General features: G+C 36.7%; 1 pseudogene; it reads right to left on the bottom strand.

Annotated features, from left to right (window-relative positions):
- Window positions 1–4,707: 4,707 nt before the first annotated feature.
- On the bottom strand, window positions 4,708–12,427 carry LOC140232063 (peptidyl-prolyl cis-trans isomerase FKBP14-like; annotated as a pseudogene).
- Between the last annotated feature and the right edge of the window lie 2,964 nt (window positions 12,428–15,391).

The following is a 15,391-nucleotide window of genomic DNA, read 5'->3' as shown; positions in this document are numbered from 1 at the left end:
ATTCGTGCCAAATACCAGCTTTAATTTCATTTATAGGAACACAACTTCGCACTTTGAACGTTCGAATTCAATCAACAAACACAACTTCTACGGGCTTTTTCACTCTCATGCGATTGGATGATACAATTTCATTTTCATTTCAAAGTCTCATTCAATTACAATGTTTTAGTGGATGTATTTCTTTCCTGTCGACCTTTCTGTCATTTTCAATTCATCCCGAACAGTATATGATAATCATGGACGTAACATTTAGGAAATAACCATATCCAAAAATATCTTTTTATAGGGGTCTTATACGTCCAAATCCATATTGATCCATTTTGATTCCATTCCTTAGTTCCCCGTGTTCATGTCATAAGTTGCCGCAATCGGATCAGCTGTATAGATAGACCTATTTCACAGAAGTTCATCGCCAGTTTTGCTGGTTGTCAGGGTCATGCTTCATCCTCTAATTCTGTCCGTTATATTCGAGATGTTCACGCATACTCTGTAATGTATAGCAGCGACTAAAATCGTGTATGAATAAAGTGCATCTGTGTTTGAAAGTGGGGTTATACGAGTATACCTATCATGAGTTAAAAAAAAAAATCACATTTCGAGGTATATTAAGGTTGCATATTCTAACAGCTGAGTAACTAAAAGCAACAAGCAGCAAGACTGCCCATACTTTGTAATAACAATGTTTGCCTTAACAATCGTGAATTTGAATTCCTTAACGTTCTCCACTGCGGTGCTGATGCGAATTTGAATGCGGTTATTGCACTTGTATTTTAAAATTCATTGTATTTTAATTTGAATGCCCTTTTTACGCCATTATTGTGTGAGAAACTCATGAAATCGCATGCTGATGATATTAAATTGAATGAACTAGGTATAAAATATTTTGAATGTCGTTCATTCAAATTCACTAGAACTTGAATGTCCGCATCGTTAAATAGAACGCAAATCTGATGAAAATGGGCGCCGGGAAAACCTTTTAGACAGAAGATTGACGGATTATATTCCGTGAGTTGATGAAAGAGTTAGAGATAAGTGTGATATTATATTGTGATGATTCGAAAGGGTTGTATCAACGATCACTGCTCCAATGTTAGAATGTCACGTTTTAATTGATGCTGTCGGTTAATCGAAATGTCAGCTGTATTCTTACAATGAGAATCTTTACAGAAGTGTGAAACGTGTTGGTTCTTCGGGGGTTAATCCATTCTCACATATTATCTTCTTCCAATGGGAGCAGAACCAGTGCCGTACTACACGGCACTGAGTATGCAGAACCAGAGCCTTTTCAAGGGCTCTGAGCAGAACACTTGAATTACGCTCTCTCGCGTCGACAGGTAGGTTCTTCAAGTTAAAAAAAAAAAGTGATAGAAATTGTCCAAAAAAAAAAAAAAGAAAGAAAGAAAGAAAGAAGGCGAGAAATACGAGGGAGAGTACAATACAATTATTACCCCTTGGTCATGATTTCAAAGCTTTTGGATGTGATTCCTATATTGTTATCTGGAAATCGATCCCGCTCTTTCAGAACATCAACTCTACAAAGTTGATCATTTTGATTTTAGGAATTTATCTCCCACCATTTGGAATTTTCTTGTAAAACATCGAAAGGGTTTACCCAGAAACAAACTTGTTTGGCTGACTTTATTTGCCAGGATATGCAGTATTTTGATATCAAAGCAGTAAATTAGATTTGATCGTATCTATACGCACACGACTTTATTCCTATAACAGCCCTCCCCGTTCAGTTACTCGAATAAATCGTATTATTTTCCAATAAGCTCTGTAGTAGTTTTAATGCAGGGGAGGGGAGGGTATAGAGAAAAGGGGATGCGAGGTAAAGTTGGGAATGGGGGTGGGATTTATTACCATGGACATAATTATGATGGACTGCAGTAAGGGGGGGGGGCTTAGTCTATTCTTTTCGTAATAAAACTTAATCATTCAATGAACAGTGAAATTTTAAAATTATGCAAAATAAATGTGTTGCTGTTTTTATTATGACTAAGGTAGATTTTTGCTTAAAAAACAACCCGAATATTTGACAATTAACCATGTTATTTAGTAAAAAAAAAGAAGAAGAAGAAAAAAGAGAGATAGCGTTCTACATGACAGTGACCCTGTATATAACGCAAGATGATTATGATTGCAACTTGAGTTATCAAATAATTATTGTAATAGTGAAGGAAATCAATGCGAAATTGAGATATATTGTGTTTTAATATTTTATTTCATTGATGAATAATGAAATAATCTTTAAAACAACACACATACAAACACACAAACACACACACGGAAAAATCCTTGCGTGTAATTCATTCTAAAATTCTAAAGCGCCGAAGATCGTTGGATACTGCTGTAGCCGAATTTGTCGATTATAGATCGCACTCCTGATTGAGAAAGTATAAAAAAAAAGAGATTTTGTATGAAGTTTGAGTTGCTCTTCTTCTTTATATAGGGGCACAGTGTGTCCCCCCCCCCCCCCCCGGCCTGGAAGGATCAAAATAGCGTGGATTTTATCAGGATAGAGGGCAATTCTACGCCATGTTCATGCTGGCTTTCATACAAACAGTCAAAAGAAAGCAAAGGAATGTTTCATGCATAATTATCTAGTCAGCGCCCAGCAATATTAACCCCTGTATGCGTCTTCAGGGTTCTTCTTCTTCTTCATCTTTTTCTTTTTCTTCTTCTTCTTCTTCAGAGTTTTAGTGCTTTCTTGCTCCTTCTTCTCTGCCTATACTCTCTGCGTTATCAAGCTCATCGTGCAGTTCAAGATCTTTATGATATTTTGTATTTCTGTACAAACCAACTGGAGGGTTACGAACACTTGTGGCGTCATTATACCTCCTATTCTTAGTGTGTGGTTGCTACCATAACTTTTCCGTGAAAATACGCGATACCTCAAAATTACCTATATTTGTTGTTTCCTATCTAATTCTGATGAAAACTCCACCATTTTGTTTATTTGTTTGCACTTTTAGCTTTCGAATATAGCTTGAACATAATCTATCAAGTGGCGGGATTTGCACGTTAACACTGCGCGCTGCGCTGCACGCCGTGTTGTACACACTATCCAAATTCCCTGGCGCAGACGGGGTTAGGCAAACTCACAGGCTTTCTAAAAACGACGAGATTATAAGTGAGAAACTGCACGTGGAAATCTTGATTTGGGTGTAATGAGGATCAGACCTTTAATTGCACATGCCCTGCATACGATCAGAGAGAAATAGGGGGAAAAGATGCTCTTTGAAGTACTAAATCCCAGCCTTCTATACATCTTACTTTCACTATCCTATACGTGGATGACTTCATGGTCATTTAAACGAAAGGTTTGCATAAAAATCATTTCGTTAGGAAGAGAGAATGGGTACTTTCTTGAATGTTCCATCCTTGATTGTCATTCTAATCATTAAGTCACTATATAAGTAAACAATGATTACAGTACGTGTTTCTCTCTTACACAAGGATTAAGAATAAGACATTGTTATTATCATTTATACATATCGATGCACTGAGGGAGTTATACATACTATTGTACTTCAAAAGTGAAGGCTATACTTATAACAAGGTAGTTAAAATCCTACAAAATGTGAAGAACTGTCCATTGCATTTTTTAAAATAAAACTGTATCATAAAATGCATATTTAATCATGCTTTTGGGGACACCGTAGTTCTTATATGCCCTGTTGAGTGACGTGAATAGTATCATCATCATATATTTTCATGGACCCTGACATGACATGACATGAGTTTCCAGAGTAGAATTCAAAGTATCTTGAATAACTCATAATTATGTGTACTACAATGCCACAGTAATGTTCTCAGACGATTTTCGCATCGTTCTTTCTACAAGTTTCAGACAGACCAGGCTTTGACGAGAAGACATCAGTATGGTCTATATAATCCTCTGCTTCAAAACAAACATGTCATTGACTAAATTTCTACTTACAGATTTTCAACAGTACCGGTAAATGCAATAATGACCTATATGCTATATAGTCTGTATTGATAAAGGCCTATATTCTTTTTAAATTTGTGATTCATATACTGTTAACTATCGCATTTAATATAAAACCACTGAACATCGTTTTCTCACATTATACAATTATAGGATTTTTTTTTATACCATCACAATTCTAAGAAAAATAGTTATTAACACAGTCATTGAAATAATTACGACGACAATAAAATCACAACTTAGTAATCTGGTTCAATAAACATTAGATGGAGTCGAAGATCACGGAATATCGCAGAAAATTGTTTTTAAAACCTTTTCCCTTTCAAAAAGTTACGGATAGGAACTATGCACTTGTTTAGTAGTTTTGGATAGAACAGCGGTTTCATTTGTCTGAGTTGGTGCTTCGCTCTCTCATATTTTAAAATAACCATCAAGACGTCTCTAGCATCGTCCCTGTGATAGCATAGTTTCCTATTTCAGTTTTTTTTTTAATATCTATTGTGAAGAAAATACATAATATTTAATTCTAAAAATTGTAAATCAAGACAAGCAGTGGATGTTTCATACACTCTAACCCTTCACTCACCGTTTTCTTGCAAAAAAAAAAAGCAAAGAAAGTTGGTAAAGTGAGATCAATAGCTCACATTTTTTGTCTCATTTTGCTATTTCATTTGGACTCACATTCTTAATCAGCAGTTATTATCACATCATAGGTCACGCTTGTCATGTGCTTTGATTATACATGTCGTCATGTTTAGGCCTCTCGCAGAACAAAGCCAAATATCGATTATGTACTCTGGACTTCTGTTAGTTTATCGATATCATGCGACGATACGGAGCTACAATTCGTCATGCTTCGGGCCGGAAAACTCTTCCCATTCCACATACCCATCGCGATTGCGATCGTCCTTATCGATATTCTCCCTGGCGAGCTTGTCAACCAGTGGTCTTTGGGCCCGAACGTGCCGCTGTCAGCTATGTACTTGGCGAACTGTATAAGACGATAAACACACAAAAAACACACAAATAGCCTACATACACAAATAAAAAGTGACAAGTCGTACTTAAAAAAAAATGATAATAATCTTGTAGGCCTCTTGTATAGGAGGTGTTTCACACAAAATTTTAAGTCGATCTTAAAGGCATATAATTTACCATTAAAAACTGAAACAAAAATCCAGCATTAGTGCTTCAAGATACTTCTTAAATGTGAGTTAGGGATAGAAACAACCAATGTAAAAAAATTGAACCAGTATAATTGATGTTAAATATACAAAATATGAACAATAGTTAAAACAAAATGTTTCCAGACTAAACTGTCTACAGTTATGGTTTATGAGGGGAAAATACTGATATCTCCTTATATAATTATTAGGTTTCATTGCCAAAATTTTATATGATAGATGTTTTGTGATACAACTGACCTACACATATATGCATCAAAAGTGATATCTTGAAAAGTTTTTAAATCACTTTCAAATTTCAAAGGTAAACAGGACATTTAAAAGTTAAGATCAAGTTAAAATAACGGCATGCTGTGCCTGTCTTCAATGATATTCTAAACTTTCTAATGAAATTGAAAATTTGAAGACTCTTTCATGCAACCGTTTATTGACAAAATAAAGTTGGTGACATAAAGGATTTTGTTTTGAAGTGAATTATGAAAGGCTGATACTACTGGACAGAGAAACCAGTGGCTTACCAGGATTTTAAGTTGATCTGAAACACGTATAGGAGTCATTCGGCAAAATAATGAATTTGCTATGTTTACCATCGACAGTATTTGAAATTTTCCAAATGAACCCCCAAAATCCACGCGAATGTATACGAAAACATAATTAATGGCAATGATTCTCTTTACAACTATTTAGTTTGCTCATTCATTTCAAACGATGCAGTCAACTATTGCACTAGACTAGAACTGGAGCACATCAAAAATAATCATAATGATGAGGATGATAATGATCATGACTTACATTGAATTATCATCCGAAAATGCATTCAAAATTGAAAATTGAAAAGACTTATGGCGCGTTTACACCGAGCACGGTACGGGCAACGGACCGGGTGCTTTGCTATAATGGTGCGCCATAAGGAACCATGTCTGGTTCTGTTAAAAAAGGATCAGTAATTCGATTACAAACTCACCCATAATGTTATTCTTATATCAAAATCAAGAGCAAGAAAATGAACAGTAGAATATTAATTTTGTAACCTTATTAGCGGGGAAGTGATATTGTAACAAAACCATGCAGACATGGTAATTCCTTCAGGCGCACCATATAGCAAAACACACACCCGTACCGTGCTCGGTGAAACGCGTAATTACATGCGTAAATATACTTTTCAATAACTGTATTGACAAATCTGTAATGTTGGTATCAATGTCGTATATGGTTAAAAGTGATGCTTCTTGATGGTAGTGTATAGAGAGAAGGGAAGTCCTATACCTCATCGTGATATATTTTTCCATTCTTATCTTCGTCGTAGACTTTGAACATGTTCGGCATACCCTTGGCGTAGTTAGGACCCATGAACATCATCTCCACCTCAAAGATTAACTTCTGGTCTCGAGGTACAACTCCGGCTGTGATATAACACACGAAAATAAAAGAGGAGGATATAATAATATAAACTGTATTAATCAAATCAATCATCTTAAAGGGTGTGTACAGTTCTGGTCGAGGTGAGGATTTAGCTTTTAACGTTTCGCGAGATATTCAGAAACCACTCTATGAGATGTCAAAGAGCATGCAGTTCTAAGGGGTATCAAAAGTTTACTCGATGAAAATCGGTTTTGAAATGGCTGAGATATCCAAAAACAAGGTGAAACAAAGAGATCCTAATAAAGTTGTGGCATGTCGCCTTTTATTATTAGCACTTTTTTGGATATCTCAGCCATTTGAAAACCAATTTTCATCAAATAAACGTTGAATCCTTCTTAAATTACATGCTCTTTCATATTTCATAAGAGGCTTTCATTATTTCACTTAGGAATGTTCAAAACATGAATCCCCACCTCAACCAGTACTGTACAGTCCCTTTAAGACTGCTTCTTAAAGTTGAAGTTACCATCATGGACAATACATCCTTATCGTTGTGATGATTGCCATGAAGAGTACAATAGTTCTGGTGGTATCCCACAACTCAATATAGCTCTTTAAAATCGTAACGGCCGTTTTTATCATTTGTTTGTTTGTTTGTTTGTTTTGTTTTGTTTTTTTGTTGCAGGCCTAATAATGATAGCATAAAAGTAATAGCAACAGAACGTTGTTCTTATAATGATGGTGATGGTTATGATATAGTAATAGAAGTAAAAGTAAAAGTTAGAGTAGTTAAAAGGAAAAGAAGTGCAGCAAAGAGACTAATAAGTGAACAATATAATTGAATTTATAAATGAACAGTTAATTATGATTGATCATTATGCTTAGAATTTTATTTTATAGTAGAATATAGTTATTGTATTATATAGTATGATAATAATTTCTATAATATGATATATTTCATATCAAGGCCTAATATAATACAATATAATATAATATAATATAATATAATATAATATAATATAATAATATAATATATGATATAATTGAATTGAATTGAACTGAATTGAATATATCATCTTCTTCGTCCCAACTTACTCTCTGGATCAAATTTGTAGCGGCCGTTTTTTATTCTGTCGGGCTCGACCACGATTTTCCTGATCTCCTCCTTGCACATTCCCAGGAGTCCCAGCTCTAGACCCTTGATGCTCTCGCCTACTCCCATGGGGAATGAGATCCATTCGTCCTTCTCGTTGTTTTCCGGCTAAAAATAAGGAATGGACATGAGAGGCAAATTTGAATTTGAATTTCAATTTCAATTCCAATTCATTCTAATATTTCTCGGTGAGAAATACATCAAATATAACAAGATGAAATAATACATGAGGGACGTAGATTGTGAAAGGGTCGAGTAAAAGTCTGCAGCCGACTGCAATTAAGAAAAAATTAATGTGCTCAATAAGGGTACTATATAAAGCACGCAGAGAGACTGATTGACAGACAGACGGACAGACACACACGTGTGTGTACTGTGTATGCGCGTATGTGTGTGCGTTTGTCTGGATGTGTGTACTATGTATATAATCATATACAACATGTACTTTTTATAATATTCAATGCCTCCATTGGCAGTTGGAAAGGAAGAGTGTGAAGTACTTCATTGTTGATGATTGCGCATTGAAAGGTCAAAGTGAGGGCAGTATTACTGCAAAGGAGGGAAACAGAAAGTAACTTTAAACAATACTGTCATTATTATTGTTATTATTATTATTACTATTACTATTATGACTATTATTATTATTATTATTACTATCATCATCATTATTTAATCGCTGTAGAATTTCGCTCTTCTTACAGTCATCTCATCTCCCTAACGTTGCAATGACATCACTGTCATGCTTCAAACGGCTATTTTTAGCATCATACCATCCCAAACCCGGATGTCATCAACCTGAAAGCGATACTGATGTTCTAAAAATAAAGTAACCGTTTATGTGCGGAAATACATTCATACAACTTCGGAGAAATAACACTTCATACACAACCTCTCTGTATACCTGTCTGTTATTTTCTTCTCCTCTCTCTCTCTCTCTGTCAATATATCAATATCTATATCTGTAATATATTATCTATATCTATATCTATCTATCTATCTATCTTATAAATTATAGTACAATATGTAAATTACTATACAAGCATACACACACGTATATGTACAATATGTATGAGAATGCGTGAGCAAATAGGACGTATATTTAGAGAGGGGGGGGGGGAAATGAGAGGTCTTGTCTGAACACATTCATAGTATGTGTGGGGGAGGGTGATTAATTGCGAGGATGAAGTCGAGACTTCTTGCTGAAAAACTGCGTTGGCGCTTGATTGTACTATTATGTTACAAAACAAGCAACAAAATGAAAATGAATTTTGTTCACCTCAACACATGCAGACCTTCTTGTTTAATTGACATTTATACCTTCTACCAGTCATGCCGCTATCAGCATGGGGGGGGGGGGGGGGGGGCTCTCGGGTCCCCCTTTTTTTGGTTACAGCTCGTTATTCCGAAGGTTCGTTATTCCCGAAGGCTCTTTATTCCTAAGATTCGTTATTCCGAAGGTTCATTGTTCCGAATTTCATTTTCGGATTAACCAATCTTCGGAGTAACGAACCTTCGGAATAACGCCACAAATTTTCGGATTAACGAACCCTTTTTCATTTTCGGATTAACGAACCTCTAGGTATAGGGAATTTGCGTGTTTCGGATTAACGACCCTTCGGAATAACGAACCTTCGGAATAGCGAACCTTCGGAATAACGAACAGCACCCCCTTTTTTTTTTTGCACCCAAGGACTAAATAAGGTGTCACCATATACTAGTTTTTTTTTTTTTTTTTTTTTTTTTTGCTTGTCAGCTGAAGAAACCCGGAAGTGGAATGAGAAAGATGAGCGGAAGACCTTTTTCTTTTTTTTTAATTGTCAGCCCATGAAACCCGGAAGTGCCCCCCCCCCCCCCACTATTGAAAACGTGGCGCAAGGGGGTGACGGAGATATACGGGGAAACGAGATAATCATTACGTGCAGAAAAGAGAGAAATAAAGATTGACTGACTTTTAAATGGTATTATAGATCAGTTGTTATTTTTGTGGAGTTTTCAGCTATTAATTTTAGAAAGCTATATAAAAGTTCAATGAGTTATACTGTATGAAGCGGTTTAAGACAATCATTGGCGATCAACTCGTCCAGAAAATGTACGGAGTTTCATCCGGCTGAGATCGTATTACATAGCATATTCAATGACAAAAACAAGGGGAAATCGGCCACAGATCGGTTAGTTTGCTAGGGTTTTGTTTCAAATTAGTTCTAACAAAAGGTGGGAGGGACTCACCTTTTGTTAGGACCACTTTGTTTTGCTTTGTTTTTGGATATCTCAGCCATTTCAAACGGATTTTCATCATATGAACTTTTAATTTCTCTTGGAATATTGTATGCTCTTTAATATTTCATATAAGTTTATAATCATCTCTCAAAAAGTTAAAAATTGAATCCCCATCTCAACCAAAACCATACAGTCCTTAAAGAAGAAATTCCCCAAAATGAATTAACTTCAAAAGAAAAGACAAAATATTCCCTACAGAATGATACAAAAAATGACAAAATTGGATGAGAAATACGGAAAATATGACATTTTGAAATTTCACATTTTTAAAAACATTTTTAACCAGTCCTTGTGAATATTCAAATAAGCAAGTTGATGATATTATATCCATACCCTTACAATTTTTCATGTATGTTACGTATGAAATATGTACGTATGACATGAAAAATTGTTATTTTTAGCTAACAAGTAAAAGCATGTCCCCATACCAGGATTTCTATGAGAGTTAATATCAGTTTTCTTCTTTTTGTATTTTGGTTGGTTTAAGACAAGTTTTATATGTATACAGCTGAAATATGAGATTTTTGTCATTTCTATATAAATTATGAAATGAATAAGAAATTGTTGGAGTATAACGTCGTCAACTTGCTGATTTGAATATTCATGAGGACTGGTCAAGAGATGTTTTCTGAAAAAAATGTGAAATTTCAAAACGTCATATCTTCCTTATTTCTTATCCCATTTTTGTCATTTTTGTATCGTTCTGTAGGGAATATTTACTCTTTCTTTAGAAGTATAGGGTGGATTTCTTCTTGACAAGTTATGTAACCTGTAAAAGTCAAGTACCTGTGCACGTGTTGTTGAAATTTTTGAATGAAGTCAAAAAGGCTATATAAGTTAACCCGTCTCCTTTTTATACATCTGAATATAGTATACTGCCAGTAACGATGATACACACACACACACACACACACACACACACACCACACACTCACACACACACACACACACACACACACACACACGCACACACACACACACACACACACACACACACATATATATATATATATATATATATATATATATATATATATATATATATATATATATAATTATATATATATCCCTGGGGAGGGGGAATGGGATGGGAAGGTTAGGTTTCAAACTATTGACCAAAATGTTATATTATTAATGACATGACAATGAGTGCAAACGAGTGGAAATAATTGCGATGTGATAACTTATGGCCTCTTCTAATTTGCCATGTGTGTTTGTAATCAAGCCACCATCACTGCTAATAAGCTATTATTATTGTTATAATAATGTTTTCGTTATTATTATTATTATTATAATCATCATCATCATCATCATCATCATCATCATTATCATTATCATCATCATCATCATCATCATCATTATCATTATGATAATAAATATTATCTTATTTATCCAGGGTAGCCTCTTCAGCGTTGCCACTGCTCGGTTTCAGTGAGCAATCACAATCCTATGCGGTATTAACAAAGGCTCTAATATAAATATAATGGTCTTTCATGCTATGGTATCTTCCTTCCTGGGCTTACACGCTGCTGCTCGCATATCACATGACCTATACACGATTTCGATCTCCCAAACAAAGGGTGACTCGTGGTTGCACCCCAACTATAGCTTCCACGAGTATACCTGGACTTTAATCCTCGCCAACTTCTGTGCACTGTTACAGTATAATGATTCTGCTGTTAAAGTTCGACAACACGCTGACTCTACTCTGCGGTAAAATAACTATCACGTGGGTTGATAATGATTCAAAAGATCGATGAGTTGTTTGCTGTTCTTTCCGCCTGCCCGGGCCGGCCTATTCCATAGCGGCTTGTCGAGGCCATTGCCCCTGTTCTGCTTTAGAACGAAAAGAATTCCCTTCCACTCAAAGCATAGCCGATAGCACTGTAATAGCAGAGGCTAGAAGAGCCAGCGTATTAACTGGCAATATTTGATGTCTGGCTTTGAGCACCATAGCTCTGAGGTGATTACTGACACCAGGTTTTAAAAAGATACTGACAAAGACCCCACGGCAAGATGTCGAATATACCCGTTTTATGTAATTACATAAAATAATCACTGTCTGACACATGAACCATCTGTTGAGGGGGAAAATCAAACGTGACAAAATGTGGGTCGGACTTTCGTGTTATTAATGCGTTGCGGTATGAGTAAGTCAAATATTGAAAAAGGCAACTCTCTGATTAAAGTTAGAGCGAGCAGTGTTTAAGGGTTTCCTCACCTGTCAAAGAAGACGGAGCCATCAGATGCAAGTTTACCCATGAAGTGGATACCCACCGTGTCGTCGTTGGTCACCTTCGTTCGGCATTCCGAGGGCATCGAAATCGTCTCCCACTCGATCTCCGGAGGTGGCTTCTTCCCCTCGTCCTCATCCTCTTCTTCCACCACCACTTCTTCCTCGTCGTCTTCGACCTCGACTTCTGCGTCTTCGTCTGATAGCGCTGTGAATACCAGACAGGTGAATACGAGGAATACAGACAGATACACCTTCAGCTTCATGATGTAGGACGTTTGTGGCTACCAGGCCGCTGCACGCGCCGAACTTGAAAGGAAATTGTGAACGAAGTTTGTTGGGGGTGATGTTCCCGCGCGTGACTTGATTGCTGGGAGTCCTGCGACCAATTCGTATTTTGTGTTCTGAAGCTAAACATGGACTGTTGTCTTCAATACGTCTTCATTTCAGCTGCTCTTAGGACACGTGTACCTCTTTTTCTGAGTCTTTTAACATCTTAGATCAACGTGGCGTTCATCTGTTTGTGATGCATTTTCTTTGTGTATAAAGCATAGATAAGACTGCTGTGTTTATTCAGTATGTAGATATTCCCACGCAGGTGTTGGCACGTCCCTGCTCAGACAAAGAAACCTATTACGGTCGTCGTAATGTCCCGGTCTTCTGCGGGTTCATGGGGCAGGTGCAGCAACGGGATAAGGAGACATCTTCAGAGTGGCTCGGAAAATGTGCGTCTTTATCGCATTGACAGTACATCTTGGATGGGGATGGATTTTATTGTAGATATGATATATTTCCATTCTCTTTTTCTTCGGTAATTGCTGTACTATTGCCATTTTTCTGTTTTATTGAAAAATGAAAATGTGTAGTTATTTGAAATATCCCCAAACTGCCGTTTGTAGCTATATATATTTTCGCTTTGGAAATTAAGGGGGGGGGGGGGAGGCGGCCCAGGCGCAACTGCTGGCAATTACTGGCAGTAACATTCTCTTTTACAATGGCATAACGATTAAATGCGAGCGAGCTTGAAAATTTTGACATTTTACAGTATAAAAACTGCCGTTTGTAGCTATACTTTTTTCGCTTTGGAAACTATAAGGGGGGGGGGGACGCACCGGGCGCAACTGCAGGCAATTACTGACAGCAACATCAGGAGAATGGCATAGAAGGGGGGGGGGGGGGCGGTGCGGGCGGGGGTTAAAACTATTTTCCGGGAGCGCTACCTACGTCAGGTGTCACGTTAGTAACAACTAGCGGTGGAAGAGGGACGTATGGAAGATTTTTATTTTTTTTTCTCAAGGAGGGGGGGGGGGGGGGTACACGTATAAAATTACAAAATTAAGAAGAATTTTTAAAAAGTTGCTTCAAAAGGAGGGTTGGCATGGGCCAGTTGTGCCTGCTTCTAAATCCACCAGTGCTTGTAACATTTTGATATTTACACGATTTTCCATAGTCAAAGGTCCCAGGAAAAACTGCAACGGTTACCGCTGAATGCGGTTGAGATAATCTGCTCACAGACAACGAAAAATGAATATCCAAACTTATGAGAGTTAGAATTACTAGTCTTAGCTAATAAATTTCCCTATTTGTATTTTATTTATATATATTTATTTTATTTTATTTATTTTTATCTATTTATTTTTTGTATTTTTTATTTTATTTTATTTTTTTTGGTGGGGCCTTTTTGGGGGGCAAAAGTGCGTTTTGCCCCCCCCCCACTTTTTGGATTGGGGGGGGGGGGGGGGGGGCGGCCGCCCCCTGCCCCCCCCCCCCCCCCCACTTCCGGCGCCTATGGATGTATATAGTGTCTGTATTTAGGCAAATTATACTGTAAATGCTCATGGGAGCGGGGATTTGATTTTCTACAATAGTGATGGTCAGGTCTTATTCCAGCAAAATTGGATTAAAACATACACACAACTTACCAAAGGCAGCAACCAATGCTCCACGAACAGACTCAATGAAACTAAAAATATATAAAAAGAAGAAATTCATCATTCTCGACTTCGAGTATTCTGTAATGTGACCTGCAACCCCAAACATAATGTATGTAGTCATGTACACACACGCACACACGCGCGCGCGCGCACACACACACACACATACACACACAGAGGGAGAGAGAGAGAGTAGGAAGGGAGGGAGCATTCAATCATCAAGGCAAAACCGGAATCTCCATAATGCATGATCACAGTCAAAGTGCTTGAATCATACATGCATGCACGTGGGGGGGGGGGGGGGGGCATTTCATGAAGCATTTTGGTTGGATAGTTTTCTGACAAACTGTTAAAAGCTACTGAAATCCTTGCATCTGATTGGCTGAGAGCAAAATGCTTCATGAAATGCCCCCAGATCAATGAGATCATGCATGCAACTTGAATTTCCCATTCTGTCACTTTTTTTTAACTACTTCTCAATAACGAAATGATGTTGTATATAAACCCAAGTTGGCAACTGACGTGTAGGTCCTACATAATAAACGCTTTCGTGCAAATTATCAACCGATCATGTGCCCTTTTTGCATATGATTTTATCATAAAAATCTGATAAGAACTCGATCTTCAACAGTATAATCATTATCATAGTAAAATCAAAACTGATGATGATGATAATGATAATAACGATGATAATGACAGTAATGATGATAATAATAGTAAATTAATGATAATAGAATACAATGAAAAATTGATGTAGTTGTATACGGTTCTAATGCATGCATTAACATTTCAAAGCCTGTAGGGAACATCAGCGCACTTTACAGAAAACATGTTAACAAAATTAATCAATGTCTATTCACAACTTGTTAGCACAGTAAATAAGTATAACGTGAATTAAAATATAGACAATTTCCGTCGACATGTAATATAATGACAAAATAGTTAAGGGTATAATGTTAATCCCATGCCGCGTACATGCCTTCTGATTGAGGTAAGTCAAGTGCCCTTTCAGCATAGGAATATGAAAAATATTATGTTAAAAATCTTATTATGTTTTCTTTCAGTACATTGTTGCCCTACTGTGATCACGATTTCTTGCAGTCTTCTGGAGAATGGCAACACACGGGGATTTAAAAAAAAACTTAACATCACACCTTTTGATCGTATTTTTCAATTTTCCTCAAACTTTACTGATGTGTTCACTTCTATGTGGCATCTAATTCACTAACTCGTGTATAAATTCGGGATTAATTTCTAATCAAGAAAGAGACCTTTGAAATCCACATGAGGTATTTC

Source organism: Diadema setosum, chromosome 8 (genome assembly GCF_964275005.1).
Source record: "Diadema setosum chromosome 8, eeDiaSeto1, whole genome shotgun sequence".
Classification (NCBI taxonomy): domain Eukaryota; kingdom Metazoa; phylum Echinodermata; class Echinoidea; order Diadematoida; family Diadematidae; genus Diadema; species Diadema setosum.
This window is presented reverse-complemented; position numbering and strand designations above follow the sequence as displayed.